Source organism: Sminthopsis crassicaudata, chromosome 3, assembly GCF_048593235.1.
Source record: "Sminthopsis crassicaudata isolate SCR6 chromosome 3, ASM4859323v1, whole genome shotgun sequence".
Classification (NCBI taxonomy): domain Eukaryota; kingdom Metazoa; phylum Chordata; class Mammalia; order Dasyuromorphia; family Dasyuridae; genus Sminthopsis; species Sminthopsis crassicaudata.
Genome location: NC_133619.1, coordinates 524,189,896 through 524,208,513, shown reverse-complemented (window position 1 = coordinate 524,208,513; position 18,618 = coordinate 524,189,896). Strand labels below are relative to the sequence as shown.

Here is an 18,618-nt window from a genome sequence, read left to right as displayed (position 1 = left end):
TTTGAATACATTTTACGAATAAAGCTCTAATAAAATGTAAGTGGTTAGCTGTAAAAGTAATAATAATGTACTTCATACACTTTTATATAGCTGTAATCACTATTTCTGTCAAATATGGTGCTCAGTTTTTTCACTTGCAACATTATTTCACACACACATTTTTATGTATCTATTTTAGGACACAGATTTTCTTAGGCAATGGAGCACTGGATTTCAGATTAGGAGAACTTGGTTCTAGTAATGTTTCATTAATTAACTGTGCAATGTTGGGTAGGTTCCTTATCCTATTAAGGCCTCAGTTTCCTCATTTGGAAAATGTGATTGCTAGACTAAACAATTTCTATGGTATCTTTTAGTTATGAAATTCTTATGATTCTCTTTATTTGTGTTAATAATAACATTGTTTAGTCATTTCCATGGTATTATGACCCATTCTCTCCTGCAAATGTTTTGTATTTTGCTGAGGGACATATTAAGTCTCTCTAATCATGTATCACTTAGCTTGTATATAGTCCTATATCACTTAGATTCTTAAAATGTGGATTGCAACCCTGTAACGTGCTCTCCCGGCAGTTACAATTACTAGTCTGTCCTAGACCCACCACAGTACCTTTGACCACTGTCCTTTGCAGTGTGAGCTCTACCCGGGCTCGCCTCCTCTGAGGCCTTCTAAGGTCTCTGGCCACAATCTCTTGAATCTATAGCTTAATAACCGGTAGCGCACTCAAGAACAACCATGTGTAATCTTAAAAGCCTTTATTATACCTACTCACATAATGCCCTAACTGATGCCCTGACTTGTTGGTTCCCGGTGAACACCTGGTCAGAAGACCCATGTGTTCACTACCAAAACCCTTACCTCTTTTGGCTACCCATCTTGGCTTGGCCACCCAGGCTAGGGAGCCAGGGTGAAGAGCGCCAGATTAAAGAGAGCTATTGCTGCCTGCAATGGGCTTACATAGGGCCTGTGAGGTCACACACACAGCCAATCAGCGAGAGAGTCACCCATTACGAAGCTATCTCAATATGGCCCAAGGGCAGTCCTAATATCCACAGAATTTACTTCCGGGCCTCAATCTTCCGATGCACTGTGGCACCCATTTAAAGGCCCCTTACACAACCCTATATGAGGTCTCTTAATTGAATGTAAGGGTCGTGAAATTATGATTTATTATCAGTAAATGTTTGATTTGTGTACCTATTTTATGTATTCAGGATCATACATAAATTTCTTGGGTGAAAAGGAGTCATGAATAGAAAAAGTTTAAGAAGCCTTGTGTATATTACATCCTGTATCTCAAATGGTATGAGTTAGATGTTGACTCTCCAAAGAGATTCTTGAAAAGTTCTTCATGAGTTTCATGGCACAGTGCATCACACATAGATAGCATTTGGCAGATATTTGTTAAACTGAATTGTTTCCAGAATGCCCTCTAGTTCTGTTCTTCTGGGATTTTCTTCCTACTTCTAGTCCTGCCCTCTCTTTGTGGAAGTTGAAGCATTTAAGTCTTAGTCATTGTTCATTATTCTGCAAAAGATAGAGTATACATATATGTATTCCTCTGGGGAGGAATCAGTAATAGTCTCACTTTGCTTATTTTATTTTTTAAAAATAATGCTAATTGAATTTGTTTTTATATTGCTTAACTTTCAACCTCTCTGTATGTCCTTTTCCCTTTCCAAAGAACCATTCTTATAAAAATGACAAAAAAGAGAAACAAGGGAAAATCAGCAAAATCTTTCAATATATAAAAATATCTGAAAATATGCAGTGTTCTACTTGGTGGATCCTGCCATCCCCAATCTCTGAAAAAGAAAGGGGAAGGATGGAATTTCTATTTTCTCTTCTTTGGGGCTATGATTATTCTTTGTAATTTTATTATATTCACTTTGGATTATTTTGTGGTGGTTCTTTCCATTTACGTGATTTTGGTTATTTTATCTGTTGTTTTCTTGGCTCTGCTTTCTCCTTTGTCCCTCTACCTATCCTCCCTTCTCTCTCTGTTTCATCTCTGTCTCTCTGTCTCTGTCTCTCTTTCTCTCTGTCTCTTAATGTTTCTTAGGTAAAGGACACTTCTTTCTATTTCTGGGATGTGCTGGAAAAAGGACTCATGAAGTGATTCTCAAAGGCAGTGCCACATTGAAGTATGTGCCAAGTCCAAACTTCTAATCATTTGTGGAGGGAGCCAGAGAGTCAGCTTTCAGTTGTGGGCAACTTCTCCTAGCCCTACCTGATGTATGAAGACATTTGAGTGGGGTCTCTTCTTATTCCAGTTTTTGCCTTGGTCACACAGACATGGTAAGCATTAATCACTGATACTCCCACCCTGACAGATTGGTGCTTTTACCACATTGTAGAACCACCCACTGTGAATAACACCAGGCAGCATATTTCCTGTAAAGAGTCAACTCTTTCTGGCAACCTTATGATTTAAAAACAAATTGATACAAGATAGTTGTGAATGACTAGGTTGTTTGTCCCTGATGGGATGTGTTGGAAAGCAAACTGCCTGGCCGAGCTGGGACAGGCCCACGACTTCTGACAAATGCATTCCCTGATATTGCAGGGATTCCTTTGAATTTTAAGTCCTTCCTATTTTATGGCAGGATGTAAATCCTGCAGAGGGTATTTTTTTATGTCCCTTTTTCATGATGTTCAAATTCTAAATCTAATCACTCTCTAGAGAGGAGGTGGAATCATCCAGCCATTCTTTTCTGTCAAAGTTATAGGCAATTTGACCTGCCATTGAGACATCACCTGGAGCTGGCTGACTGGCTCCTTGGACATTTTTGCCTTGGAGGGAACACTGGGTTTTTTATGTCCCATGCAGATGAGGAAAGAACCAAGACCTATGGCACAAGACTCATTTCCTTTGTAAATGTTAAAATCCTCCTCAGCCCCACAGCTGAGGAAATCTCACTGGAGTCTATAGATATCAAATGTGTATGTCAGGGGAATGGGCTACTTTTTCTAAGTGACTGGTTCAGTCTTAAAGGGTAAGACTTGGATAAGCCCAGAAGTTGAGAAGAGAATGAACCACAAGAAAAGGAGCATGTTGGGGAATTAAAATGTCACAGAAGCACAGAATGTAAAGGATCTCAGAAATTATTCCATTCCAATCCCTGCCGATACTGGAATCCATTTCTTAGTATCCTTGACAAATGGACAGGGAGCTCTGGCTCAGCCATCTCTAGGAAGGATGAACCTACTTCTTCCTGAGGTAGCCTACTCTACTTTGAAATAGCTCTAATTCAAGGATTCTAAGTTAGGTAGCCATGTGACATATTGGTCTTGAAGGCAGGAAAACCTAAGTTCAAATTCTGCTTTATAAGCTGTGTGACATGAGTCAAGTCTCAGTTTTCTCACCTACAAAATGAATAGACAAATGTAATAATAGCACCTATCTCAGTAGTGAGGATGAATTAAGATAACATATAAATCCAACTCTTTTTGTTGTTTGGCAGAGCCTATGAATTTCTTCTCAGAATAATATTTTTAAATGCACCAAACAAAATACCTAGTATTATAAGGGAAATCAATCTCGTTGAAATGCAATTATCAAAATATTAAAACAACATGTTCATAGTGCCTGTTAAGGACCCCAGCAAATGGTTAGCAATTTTTGCTGTTACACTACATAGACCTTAGTCTCTCTCTTAGCTTGGATCCCTTACAACCAACACAAATAAAATAAATGTTTATTTGGCACTTTATGCAGAGTGCTGTGTTAGAAGCAGAGAGAAAGAGAGAGAGGGGGAAGAGGGAGAGAGGGAGGAATAGGAGGGAAAGGCAGGGAGAGAAGATGGGGAGAAGGAAATAGGGATACAGAAAGACACACAAAGAAAGATAGACAAAGAGAGACAGAGACAGAGATACATAGAAACACACAGACACAGAGAGTCAGACAGAGATGGAGATGGAGAGAAAGAGAGAAAGAGACAGAGATGGAGACAGAGATGGTGGAATTGGGGAGAAAGAGAGACAGAGAGAGACAGAGAGAGAATGTACATAGAGAAAGAGAAAGAGAGACAGAGACAGAGAGACAGAGACAGAGACAGAGACAGAGAGAGAGAAAGAGAGAGAGAGAGAGAGAGAGAGAGAGAGAGAGAGAGAGAGAGAGAGAGAGAGAGAAAGAGAGACAGAGAGAGAGACAGAGACAGAGAGAGAGAGAGAGAGAGAGAAAGAGAAAGAGAGACAGAGACAGAGAGACAGAGACAGAGAGAGAGAGAGAGAGAGAGAGAGAGAGAGAGAGAGAGAGAGAGAGAGAGAGAGAGAAATTTATGAAGCTAACAGAAAAAAGACAATGATTATATAGTTGGAGGAAAAGGAAGAGAAGTGGGGCAAAAGTCATCACCTCTTCAGGCTTCTCCACCCAGCCAGCACCTGTGATTTGCATGAACCATTGAAGAGACTTGAACTTAAATTTGGGGCTTGAGTTGCCTCACTGAACTGCTTTCTAGTTTTGCTAAAGGAGCTCCTGTGCATTTTTCTGTTAGTACCAGATAGGAATTAAAGAAAATCTTGACTATAACTCAGATAAGAGGCAGATTGCAAGACTCAAATGGTGGCAGAGGATTTAGAATGTTAATAGAGACTTTAAAAGGCCTAAGGGTTTTATTAGGTATCTGGTTGGGTGTTGCTGGTTGACTCTACACCATAAATTTCTAAAGATATCTCCTAGACTATGAGCTCACAAATCCTACTCCTATTGGAGAAAAAAAAAGTTGTACTACATCTGGAGACCAATTATGAATATGGAAGAGAGAAGTAGCAAAAAGTACCCAGAAGAGCCCCATCATGAAGATGAACAGGAGAGGGCAGCAGTGAGGACACTTACTAGAAGAGAGCAGTGTGACAGAAACCAGAGCCCCAGAGCTTTGGCTTGATGACATCACCAAAGTGTATTGTTGCCTTCCTGGTATCAGAGATGGAACCTCCCCAAGGGTTCCCCACTTATGTGTCCTTTCATTTTTCCTTATATCTTTCCCCTAAGCCAAGGATAGTGGGATAATTTGTGGGAAAGTCCTTCATTTGTGAATATTTGACTTGAAATAATGCCTTTTGCTTTGAAATAATTTGTTATTTTTCTGGTTTAGTAAATGTAAATATACCTGTGGGAGCTCATGAGCTAAAGTTTTGAGAGGATGCTGCTCCACAAAGTGCCTCAAATCTGGGATAATTTTCTAGTGTCCCATGTGTAAGAAGGGCCCTGGGTTTAATATAGAAAAGCAGGGGGTTTAGATGCCAAGATGGATAACTATAATACATCTAGTTTCATTGAATTGCCCAAGTGCTATGTGAAGTATGAGGAGGAATGTTTTTTTCCTTAGCAGAGTATTGTTCTGGAAAATAGAAGGGCATATCCTATGTATAAGTGGTGTTTGCAGCCAATATGATTTAATTTCAGGGTTTTCTAAAGGGCCTGCCCACCTCCTGGCCTCTAATTTCCTGCCATGGAATGTACTTGTCAAGAATAAGAGCCACACCAGAAATTGGGGCAACCTAGCTTCAGTGCAGACTTTCCCTTTTGAGGATTCTCTGAGACAGGCCATTATCCTTTTAGTTTGCTTAGAGTTCATTTTGTGGCTGTTCAATAAGAGGGGGGAAAGTCAAAGGAATCTAGCTATTGCTTACAAGTGTCAGTCAAGGAGTTTTGATGAGATTAGAACCCTGGAGGTGAGGAGGACAATAAGGGAACAGTCAGAAGAGGGAGAGTGAGGGAAGACAGAGGAAGAGAGATAGATTTTTTATATAATCTAAAAATAGCATTTGTGAAGTGCTTTTTCCCCTTTCCCTTGCATACTCTGTTGTTGACTCTGATGGAGCTAGGCTCCCCCAGGAGACGCTTCAGGATGGAAAACAAGAGAGCTTTCTCTAGTACTTCAACTGTGTAAATAACAGGAACAGGGAATACAAATGTCACACCAGCTCTTACTGATTAAAGCTCTCATGAATTAAATGGCTTTGAGGCTGGCCAAGTTAGAATTTTCTTTGGGCTGATGTGCAGCTTCATTCAATTCAATTCAATTCTATTGAAAGGGCATTTATTAAATAGCTACTATTTGCCTGATATTGTGCTAGTTCTGGAGAAACAAAGAGGAAAAAATAAGTAGTTGCTGGAGTTAACTCATTTTAATTTACTATTGAGTAAACTCATGGACCTTACATTTTAGGTAGGGATGGGGCACAGCATGCTCTCAGATACAAAATGGAAAAGTAATTTCAGGGGTAGGTAAAGATTTAATTACAACTGTGTGATTTAGGAAAAGTCTCATGTAATAAAGAGAGAGAGCATTTATCTTGAGTCTTAAAGGACATTGGAGTTCTAAGAGACAAAGGTGGGGAAGGAAAACATTCCAGCCATGGAGGACAGCCTAAAGGTGGAAGATAATTTCCCACCTAGAGGGTGAGTCGACCAATTTGATGTCAATGTTTTTGTTTGTTATTCATTCTTGAAGAGGATAAATGACTTCTGGAAGGTAATGTTTTGACTTGAAAATGAATTGGATTTAAGTGACACAAGGCTGTGGAAAGTCACAGGTCCCATTCTCTCCTCTGGAATCATGTCAAGCTTTGGATGACTGGAGATGACCCCAGATACAGGGACAGACTTTGGCCTTTTTAAGTTTTTTTTTTTCCCAGGCCTTAGTGTGTCTGAAGCAATATACATTCAGTGATTTAAGGCTAGGTAAGAAATGAGACCTTTTTTTTACCAAGTCCAAAACAAACAAACAAACAAGTAGGAGGGGAAGACCTTTAGGGATTCTGGCCAGAACAGAAACACCTGCTTCTTAGATTGATTCTGAGTTATTAAAACCCAAAGACTAAGAGAGGCTTGGGACCTATTATTGGCCAGTCAATGAAAGTCAGAGTGCTTTGGGTTTAAGGCATGGCCAAGTAGCTACATTGGAATTATAATGGACTTAATCAAAGTCTGTACTATATTGCAAAAAAAAATCTTAAATGATCCAATATACAATGCATGAGAGGGAGAAATATGAGTGAGATGAAAATATGATTAGCTCAGAAATATAAAATCTAAGGATTGAAAGCACAGCCTTTATAGGTCATCTCATTAAATATGTCCCTAAGCAGAAATCTTCTCCACACTAACCCTGAGAAATGTTATCTAGTCTCTTCTAGTTTAGGTTACTAAAGGAAAAGTCCCTGGGAAGATATGAGAGGAGTGGATAGTCCCAATGAAGACTCTATTCCTAGGTTGTTCTATAGTTCTCAACAAGCTTCCCTTTGAAGAGGTCAAAGCAGATAGCCCAGTATGCAAATGATTAACAGAATCTTACATCCTCAAGAGAAATCCATTTCTTATACAAACTTCAAAGGATTTACAGCCTCCTTAGGAACTTGTTTGATATACAAACTTCTCTATATCCTAAGGAAGCAAAAAAGTCCTTTGTAAATACAAATTCTGTTTTATGATCCTGTTTGTGTATAAAATGAACCTCCAAAATTCTATGCTTTGCAATAGGATTTTCTCCCTGGAAGCCTTTTGCCCCCCGATCTTGAGGTGTCCCTTTCCTAATCAATAAAGATTTTGTTTTAACACAGCATTGAGTAGGCAAATTCGTTTGCTTTGGATCTGGCCTTGTCACTTTGGAGGGAAGATGAGGAGAGAGAGAGACAGACAGACAGACAGTCAGAAAGAAACTCTGACATCTGTGTCCAGAGTTTACCACCCTCTTCATTCACCTTCTTCACCTTCATGTAAAATCTTGGTTGAGCTGAGTTACTTTTCTCCCAATAGGAGAGCTCCTTTATTCTGTGCTTTCTGGTATATATTCTCTATTGTATATATTTTCTTTGATTTTGGTTTTGTGATGATTTGAAGAAATGGATTTCTTTGCTATTCTCTATGTGTGTTTATTGTGGAAGTAGCATTAGCTTGGGAAGGAATCAAGCCTTGGAATCTCTGTACCCCATCAAATGACAAAGCAATCAAAAAGTAGATGGATCATATCCTCTAGAGCAGGGCTTCTTAAACTTTTTATACTTGTGACCCCTTTTTTGCTCAAGAAATTTTTACATAACCGTGTGTGTATAGTTAGATAAACAGATATAGTTAGATAAACACACACACACACATACTATATATATATATATATATATATATATATATATATATATATATGTACATTTAACAATACATATATGTTATATATAGACATACACAAATATAAGTATAAAAATAAAATATAAAAATAATATTTGATAATCATAATTTTGCAACTCCTGAATTTAGTTATGAGACCCTATATAGGTTGTGACCCATTGTTTAAGAAACTTGGTTCTAGATGAACTAGACATACATACACTTTAGCCTCTCTCTTTGAGGAGAGAAGAGTGGTCTCTGACTCCAACCTTATGCTTCACATTTTGACAGGAATGAAAGTCTCCCTTGAAGAAGGGTGAAGGCAGGAGAGTTTAGAGCTGTCTGTTCTTCCTCTCTTCTAGTCACACAATCCCAGTCCCCTTGCAACACTTGAAGCCTCACTATACATTTATTTGTTTTTGTTATCATTTCCGTTGTGTCCGGTTATTTATGGCCCCATCTTTTCTTTACATATGTTTTATTATATCTTTATTGTATTAAATATTTCCCAATTATATTTTAATCTAGTTTGGGTATGTGTTCCACTCTCTCATGTCAACTAGCCAGAACTTTAAGACACCATTTACAACATTGCTGACAAACAGTCCAATACCACTTAAAAGTATCCAGTGAAGGGCAGCACATTTTCTCTTGAGGCTGCATTTTGGGACAGCTCTAGTTGTTAGAAAGTTTTCCTTCTGTAAATAGAGCCACTTAGTCTGGAGTCATGAAGACCTGAATTCAAAGCTGACCTCAGATAGTTCCTAGCTGTGTGATTCTGAATAAGTCACTAAACCCTATTTGCTTTAATTTCCTCATTTGTAATATGGATAATAACAGCACCTATGTAAAGGGTTGTTGTGAGAGTCAAAAGAGAATATATATATATATATATATATATATATATATATATATATATATATATATATATATATGTATATATAAAATCCAAATAAATGCTTAATTCTTTCCCCTTCGCTTTCCCTTAGATAAAGTCTAAAGCTTCCTCTCTCTAGCTTTCATTCACTATACTTAGGTTTGACCCCTGAGGAAAAGTCTAATCCCTCTCAGAGATAGCCAGCCTTCAAATAATTGAAAAACACGTTCATTTCTTCTTCTCCAAGCTAAATGTCTCAAGTTCATTCAACCAATCTGCACATGTAATGATCTCTCATTCATTTGCCAGCTTGCTTTCCTCTTCCTTCCCATTTCTGGATTTACTTCAGCTTGTTTTTGGTTTAATTAAATATAATGCTCCAGATGTTCACATATGAACAGAGTTCAGTGGGTCTATTACTGCCCTCATTCTAGACACTATTCATTTCTTAAGGAAGTCTATGATTGCCTTAGTTATTTTTTATACCATCATATCATATTGTTGACAAATTTGAGGATTCAGTCCCCTTAAACCCCCTGATCTTTTCACATCAACCATTGTCTGATCATTACATAGTTTTGCTTCTGGAGTCTGGATTAGATTTTGGGATTAAATTCTAAAGTCACCATCAAGCCTCATGAGTACAGAATCAACACTTAGAATCAGCTGAGTAGCCAAAAAATGTTTATCAAGCTTGAGGATTGTTGATGAACCATAATCATTTGGATTGAAAATAACAGTTACTTCACTATTCAATGGGTCTATTCATCAATGTGGCCCTTCTTTAATTTGGTACAAATCACAACTTATCTTTATCTTCTCATCTGGTGTCATTTTTGTCCCTATCCTTCCATAAAAGAAACTTCTCAATGCATTTGAGAACTCCTACTGGTTTATTTAGTATTATTGGGTTGTTTGTTATTTCTTTGCTTAAAAAATTAATTTGTTGATACATGTAGCTTTTGTTTTTGAATACATTGTCCCTCCCTATCCCAGGGACCCATCCCTCCTAATATATAATAAAAATGAGAGGAAAAAAAGCAATTCATGAAAACCAAGCCATATTTGAGAGTTTTATGCAAACATTTTATACAATAGTCTTCTACAAGGAAGGGTGAGAGGTGCATTTTTAACATAGTTTATATTGTGGATTTAATAATCATTGCATCTGGATATTTCAGTACACAAAGAACAAAAAAAGAATTCTATACGAAACTGTGGACTTCTTTTCTGTTAAATATAACCCCAAGATAATAAGATTGCCCTGTTTGTGACTTTTCCTAAACCTGTTTTTTGATTTTTTTCTGTTAATTTTAATATTTTATTGGTGAATTTTCTTATTTTGAATTTATATCACTAACCATGAATTTCTCCATATCCTTAATCCCTATAAAGCCCTTCTTGAAAGGAGGTACATTTCATCAATTCTTTTCAGGGGTCAAGCTTTATGTCATCCCATTAGCATTCAGTTTTCTTGTTATTTTTTCCATTTACATTATTGTAGTCACTGTGTATATTGTTCTGTGGTTCTACTTACTTCATTCTACATTGATTCATTTTTTCCATGCTTTCTTGAGTTCTTCATATTTGTCATTTCTTAAGATACAATGATTTTCCATTACATTCATTATATATATTTCCAATTTGGGATTTTTTTTTTCAACAAGAATCACAACCCTTCTATTACTAAGAACATAAATCCAAGAGAATTATTGCCTTATGTGCATCAAGGTCATGTGACATTGGTAGAGACTAAATGGAAGGTATCATTTGCAGGATCCAAAGTTTTCCTGCTACTAACCCCAATCCTGGATTCATCGGATTCAACAGACTCTTAAAGACAGGTGTAAATTGTAATAGTGTTTTTGATTTGTAGGCATATAGTATCACTAGAACAATATTGCTTTCTTTTTATAGCAGGAAGAGGCTTGAGATCAATTAAAATACTTCACAATTCCCCAAATATCTCTTATATCAACATATCCAGCACTAATCTGTCTCATATCACCAAATGCCTATTGGACATTTTGAACTAGCTGTCCCGTAGGCATATCAAACTCCACATATCAAAATAGAACTCATGACTTTTTTCTCCTGCAAAGCAACCTCCTTTCCTTTTTGTCAAGGCAATAACCATCCTAACAATATAGGCTCACCATTTCAGAGTTATCTCCAATTATTTCTTCTCTCTGTATTGCCCCACCCAACATACAATAAGTTACCATTTCTTACAAATTCTACCTCCATAATATCTTTCATTTTGAAAATAGATTTTTATTGAGATCTTTTGTTTTCACCTTACCCCTCTTTTCCGACAGTTATTTCTAATAGTAAAGATTTTTTTAAAAAAGAAAAAAATGGAATAAGAAAAAAATTTGGTAAAGCAGAACAAACCTAGGAAAAAGTCTGATCTTATATGCAAATATGCTATGTCTGACTTCTGCCAAGGATCCATTGTAACTTTCATATTCATTCCCTTGTCTCTGCTTTCATGACCCTTACTACCCTTTCTCTTGCAAATTATAATAACCTGCTAAATAGGCTTCTTGCTTGCAGTTATTCCATTTGACCATGTCATTTCCATGCTCAGGACACTCTAGACAAATGTTCCCATTTGTCTCTAGAATAAAATGCAACTTCCTCTATTTGGCATTGAAACTCCTTGAATGGTAGTTGCAACTTACTTTCCCAGTTTTATGACATATTGCTCTCCTTTAACAACTCTGCATTCCATTCAGACCTCCTTACTTACTGTTTGTTCCCCAAAAATGACATTTTATCTTCTGAGTAGGTGCTTTTGCGTGAGCTCCCCTCGAATCTTGGAATGTACTCCATCTTCACCTCTTCTAGCACTACCTCCAAGAAGCTGAAGCATATGCAGCAATCACAGCCTGGCAAAACCCATCTCAGCAGATGGGCTACTATTGAAGTTAATTGACAGCTTTAAATGCCACTGGTGAACTAGGGGTATACCTATCCTAAGCATGTGAAACCTTTACTAAGTGGAATGGGCAGAAGAAAAAAATTGTTCCAATAGCTGAAGTAGGTGCTGTGGAGTGCTAAGAGCTTAGTCAGGTCATCCATGGTACCCTGGATCATTGCCAGTCACACTGCCTTTTTTTCTTACCACTTGACTTTGATAACCCTAGAAGAGGAAGACTGATGACTTTGGGCATCACTTAAATCTAATTCATGTATAAGTCAAGACATCTTCCTGTTCTCATAGGTCTTCTTTGAAAAATGAAGGATGAACTGCAACAACAACTTCCTACTTGGAGCTTCTCCTAATCCTTTCACTTGCTAGTAAAATTCCCACATTGCTTGTCATTTACATTGAAAATATTTGCATTAATTTATGTGTATATGCTATTTCCCTCAATATACCATATGGTTTTTGAGGATTGTGACTGTTTTTTATTAGTTTGGGTCTTTGTATCCCAAGGGCCTGAGAGGTAGCATTGCATCATGGACAGAGAGTTGGTCTGAAGTCAGGAAAACCTGTATTCATGTCCTGTCTCTGAAGATCCTCACTGTGTGAATCTGGGTAAGTCTTAGTGCTCCAGGCATCTAAGACTTTATGTTGGAGAGAATGGATTTTCCTTCCTTGGGGTTTCGCTATACTTATGAAGTCACAGGTCCATTCTCTAACTGTAGCCCTAGTGCCAAGCACAATAACTGGCACATAGTAGGTATTAAATAAGGGCTTGTTGATGTATTCATTGAAGTAACATGTGATTCCAAAGCTTAGTGGGGTAATCATTACATATTAAATAATTTGTATTGAGTTTGTTCTCACTTATTGACATACTCATTCTTCGGTCCCAGGGAACACTGAAAAGTAAGATGTTTCAGTCTATTCCTAACCCTAATTGCACACTGACACTGGATACTAGGAAGATTATTGGGTTGAGACCAAAGTTAGAAAGATCAGAGTTAAAATTTGGCCTTAGAAACATGCTTAACTTCTGTTTCTTAGTTTTCTAATTTATAAAATGATTATGGCAATTGCACCTATTTCCCAAGATAAAAATGTGAATTATTTTTGTTGTTGTTATTATTATCTCTATTTTGGGATATCCAGTAATTGGGCCAATGCCTTAGAATGGCAGGATGAACTTGGTTGATTGTGATAAGATCAAATTTTCTTTCTTTCTTCTAGAAGCTTCCACTTCCTACATCTTTGAAATCAATGGACAAACTAGAAACTGGGGTTTCTAGTATCCTACATTCCCAAGAATTTGACATTGTCTTTTTTGATCAAAGATGGTTGAGCTGCCATTAGTCACAGACCACCATGAGCTATTTTGGGAATGAAGCTGATACTGAAATATATAGTTCAGTCAACAAAGTTGAGCATGAATATGAGATTAGAGATCAAGTTGGAGGGGCAGCAAGTGGAGGATGTTATCATAATAAAGCTTGCCAAAGTTCCGTATAATTAGAAGGGCAGTTAAGTACAGGGGCTGAGTTAAGGTAAAGAACGGGAGAAAACAGAATGATTTATCACTCAATAAGTTAAGTCAGTTTTTATCACCAATAATTTGTTATATGTAATAGTATACCTAGCAAAGTATCTTACAGTTTTTTTAAATGGGTATCCTTGTTTTTATATCAGTTTAATTCCCAATCTATTCTTTTCTCCTTCCTTATCCAGAAATCCATCCCTTATTATATAGAATAAAAATAAAGTAAATAAAAAGTTTAATAAAAATCAAACAAGTCCAGCATTATACACAATGCTTCATACCTAAAGTCCCTCACTTCTGCACAAGAATGGAGATAATAGTCTAATTTTTCTTCTTTGGGGCTGTTTGGTCATTATAACCTCTCAGTGTTCAGTTTAAATGTTTGTTGTTGTGTTTTTAAAATTTATATTGCTGTAGTTATTGTGTGTATTGTTCACTTGGTTCTTACTTTAATTTGCATTAACTTATATGTTTCCAATTCCTCTTTTTAACCTTCATATTCATTATTTCTACTCCCATTAGCTCTATTCATCATTTCTGTACATTAATATTTTATCTCATTCATGTACCACAATTTGTTTATCCGTTCCTTAATAAATGTAAGATTGGTTTTATTTGTAGTTTTTTTTTTTTTACAGAAGCACTAAACATATTTAAATATATATCTGACACCCCTCCCATATTTGAAATCCCTAGGTTATGTGCCTAAGATGTATAGGTCAGAGGGTTACTTTGTTAGCATTATTTCAAATTGTTTACCATAGGCAGTTACATGTTGTAACAGATAGAGCATTGGGTCTGGAGATGGGAAGACCTGAGTTCAAATCCATTCTCAGACATTTAACTAGTTATGTGACTCTGGCCATCTTTTTTTTTTTTTTTTTTTAATCTTTGTTTGCCCAGTTACTTCAGTTGTAAAATGGGAATAATAATGATGATAGCTACCTTGTAGAGCTTTTGTGAGGCTCAAAAATAATATTTATAAAGTACTTACTTAGAATAGTGTCTTTTAGAAATAACAATAGCTTTTTATTTTTCAAAATACATGCAAAGATAGTTTTCCAAAATTTTTTCCTTCCTTCCTCACTTTTCTCTCCCCTCAATAGCAAGTAATCCAATATAGGTTAAACATATGCAATTCTTGTAAACATTTTCCCACATTTATCATGCTGTGGAAAGGAAAAATCAGATCAAAAGGGGGGAAATGAGAAAGAAAAAAAAACAAGCAAGTAAACAACAATGACAACAAAGGTGAGAATACTATGTTGTGATCCACATTTAGTTCCCATAGCCTTGTTTCTGGATGTAGATGACTCTCTAATCTAAATCTTTTGGAATTGGCCTGGATTACTTGATTGTTGAAATCCATCATCCATCACAGTTTCTCATTACATAATCTTGTTGTTGCTGTGTATGATGTTCTCTTGGTTTTATTTACTTCACTTAGCATCAGTTTAGAATAGTGTCTTATTAATAATAGCATTTCTCTTCCACCTCTATTCTTCATCCACCCCTTCCTCAACCCCCTCAGTTATTGGACCAATTATAGTTCTACCAATAGTATATTATTGTAATTGTCTTTCCATCCCCCCAAAAAGCAATGCTATGTGTGTGTGTGTATGTGTGGCACACAAACTATAATTTCATTCTCTTTGTGCAAAGTCCTTCTACTAGTTCAGACTGGCACCTCACCTATAACTTACTGCTACTGAGTTGTCTTTAGCACTTGGGAAATAAAGGGGTTCCACAGTAAGTTGTGGATGGTGTTCAGGGTTAAACAGGTGATATTTGTCAAATGAAGAACTTAAACCTACATTGTTCTGGAGTTAAGGCCAGTTGCTTCTTCTCCATATTGGGCTAAACTTAAAATAATAATGTAGTAATGATAATGCTTCAAAAGTGAAAAGATCTCTGATTTTGTTGGTATTGTTATTTTCTTTGCCCGAATAACTTAACACACTCTACAATTTAATAGATGAATAGATGATCTTTAATACCATCTCATTGCAATTGAAAAATTCATTGTCTTGCCTGCATCCAATGAGGTGAGAAGCCATTCCCAAAATGACTAAGCTGGTCCCTAGTACTTCGAGTTATAGACTATACACAGATCTCAAAATTTATACAGCTTAGTAAGATCTGTCCTTGCATTGTAGAATTCTAAAGAAAGGGTAGTATTTCATATCATAATGAAGTAGTGGAGGAAGATATAGTAGAGAGTTTGATATTATCTTTTTAATAACAATATCTTACATTGTAATATGTAAGGTTTATGGAAGATTAAGACTTCCTCCTTCTACTTCTTTAAGGGGTAAGCCTGAAAGATATCTGGTCAATCAAGGTTTAAATAAAACCTGACTATGTGAAGCTTACATCTGTACATGGAGCTGAAGAACATGGTTTGCTTATTTATTTTTCATTCATTCTACAAATAGTAAGCACACACACACACACACACATATATATATGTATATATATATATATATGTATATATATATATAATACATTACTATATTATATAGTAGGGGATATAATAATGTAAATGCTCTCCTGGAAGTTACAATTACTAGTCTATCCTATGCCCAACAGAGTACCTTTGACCACTGACCTTTGCAGTGTCAACTCTACCCGGCTCGCCTCCTCTGAGGCCTTCAAAGGTCTCTGGACACGATCTCTTGAATCTATAGTTCAATAACTGGTAGATCGCTCAATGACAGCCACGTGTAATCTTAAAAGCCTTTATTATAACTACTCATATAATGCCCTGACTTGATGCCCTGACTTGTTGGTTCCCTAGTGAAAACCTAGTCAGAAGACCCACATGTTCTCTACCAAAGTCCTCACCTCTCGGTTATCCATCCACTTGGCTTGGCTAGGTTAGGGAGCCAGGTTAAAGAGTTTAAAATGTTTCTATCCTCAAAGACCTTAAATTCTTTTAAACCTTACACAACCAATGATAGTCATTTACCAAGTGATGCAGCTCAGTGGTCCTCAAACTTTTTAAACAGGGGGCAGTTTACTGTCCTTCAGACGGTGGGAGGGCCGGACTATAGTAAAAACAAAAGCTCACACTCTGTCTTGTCCCTAAGCCCATTTGCTATAACCCAGCTGGCCGAATAAACATCCTCAGTGGGCGCATCTGGCCCGCAGACTGTAGTTTGAGAACCCCTGCTCTATTTACTCATGAAGCAATAATGCTATTGAAGGCATGAATAAGTGACTTTTTGCTTGGCACTGGCCATGATTGAGGTTGGGAAATATGTGTGTATCTGAGTGAGAATCCCTGCTCGGTCAGGAAGTTCACATGCAAAAGTAATGGGTCATAAAATAGAGACTAAGGGGTACTATCAAGAATAACTAGGATGCTATGAAATCTAATTCACCATCATTTTCCAGGATTCAATCTTTTTGAGTGGGATGTTGATTGCAGTGGTGATGTTTTAAGAAGGTCAGCAGGAAGTTATGAGCAAGGCTAAGTTGAAGGAGAACCTGCAAAGTGTTACTATTGTAGAAGATGTTTGTTTGCTGGGACTGATGAGAGTTGTCACTTTCTCAAGGTTGCCTTAACCAGGCAGGAGTGATGAGCCTCAGCTGGAATTGATACTCTTTCCCCCCCACCTCCCAACTTTGAATTCTCAGCTGTTCCCCTTCACCCATTCTCATTAAGACAACTACCCTACCATAGAACTGGCCACAATTCAATGTTATCCTGAAAAATAAAGTTGGTCACAGGATGGAAGTTTCTTCTAATAGAAGAAATCCATCCCACAAACCCCCCAAGATATAGAGGTAATTTCTAGCAAAGGTTTATGTAGTATTAATTTGTTTTACTCTGGCAACTTGATTAATCAGCTTTATTGTGACAACTTGTTTTGCTGCAACACTGCCTAATCAGGGAGCTGTCACCGGAATGCTTTATGGCAGCTCTGTTTTCAACTGCAAATCAAAAACTCAGAGACAGCTCAGCACCAGAAGAAGCAGTGATAATTAAAATGCATTCTGAGAATTAGGAAGCATTCAGTGTCCTGATGTTCCTTAGGAGAGACTGCACTTGTAGAGAATAGAACAATCAGCCTGTGCTCTTTGCTGGTAATTATGCACCCTCCCAGGAGAATCCCAAATGCAGCACCTGGGTGAAAGTTCGAGAGTTAGTGTAGGTGCCTCTTCCAAGCTGACTGCAGTGTTGTCTTCTAGACCGTGAAAAGATAGAACTTCTGCTATGAACAGATCACTGGGAGCGGGCCCATTAGGATTTGCCTCAATAGTTAGTAGATAATACAGAAGAGTTGTGGCAAATTGAGCTGGGACATATTGGTAAAAACTATAGAAGCTTGTTTCCCAAGAGTAATTGGATTTCCAGGAGCCAGAGAATAAGAGTATGAGTGATAGAATGGGAGCATAGCCTCCAATAGATAAGTGGTCAAAAAAGATGATCAAATAGTTCTCAAAATAAAAGCTGCAAATTATGAACAATCATATGAAAGAATGCTCCAATTTTAAATAATAAGAGAAATGCAAATCAAGATAACCCTGAATGCTTGTTAGGCATCTGGGTAGCATGATGGCTAGAGCACTGAACTTGGAATTAGGAAAAACTGTGTTTACAAAAAAGGCTCAGTTGCTATCTGTGTAACCCTCATCAAATCACTCAATCTCTTTCTCAGTTTCCTCTTCTGTAAAATTAGGACAATAATAGTGCTTACTTCCTAGGGTGATTGTGAGAATAAAACGAGGTGTTTGTAAAGGTTTAAGGTTATTATAGATAAAAGAGAAGGATATTCTATGTTAGATTCATTGTGGAATGAGAGGCATATGAATGGGTACAACTATTGTGGAAAACAACTTGGAATATCACAAATAAAATATAGTATTTGATCTGGAGATTTTGCTGACAGACATATCATAAGAAGATTACTGATGAAGAGAGGCTCTATATACAATAAAATATTTATAGCAGAACATTTTGTGGGTAGCAAAGAAATGGAAACAAAATAGATGCCCTATGACACTGGTCAAACCAATTATAGTACCTAAATGGAATGGGATATTGCTATGCTGTAAGAAATGATGAACATCATCAATACAGAGAAGAATAGGGAGACTTAGATGAACTCATGCAAGTAGAAGTAAGCAGAGTAAGAAAGTCAAGAGAAACAATGACTGTTGT

The 18,618-nt window shown here is 37.0% G+C and overlaps 1 long non-coding RNA gene across 1 annotated transcript in view; it reads left to right on the top strand.

Annotated features, from left to right (window-relative positions):
* Window positions 1-18,618, top strand: part of LOC141563330 (uncharacterized) — a 348,618-nt gene that overhangs the window by 211,916 nt on the left and 118,084 nt on the right. The window lies entirely within an intron of this gene.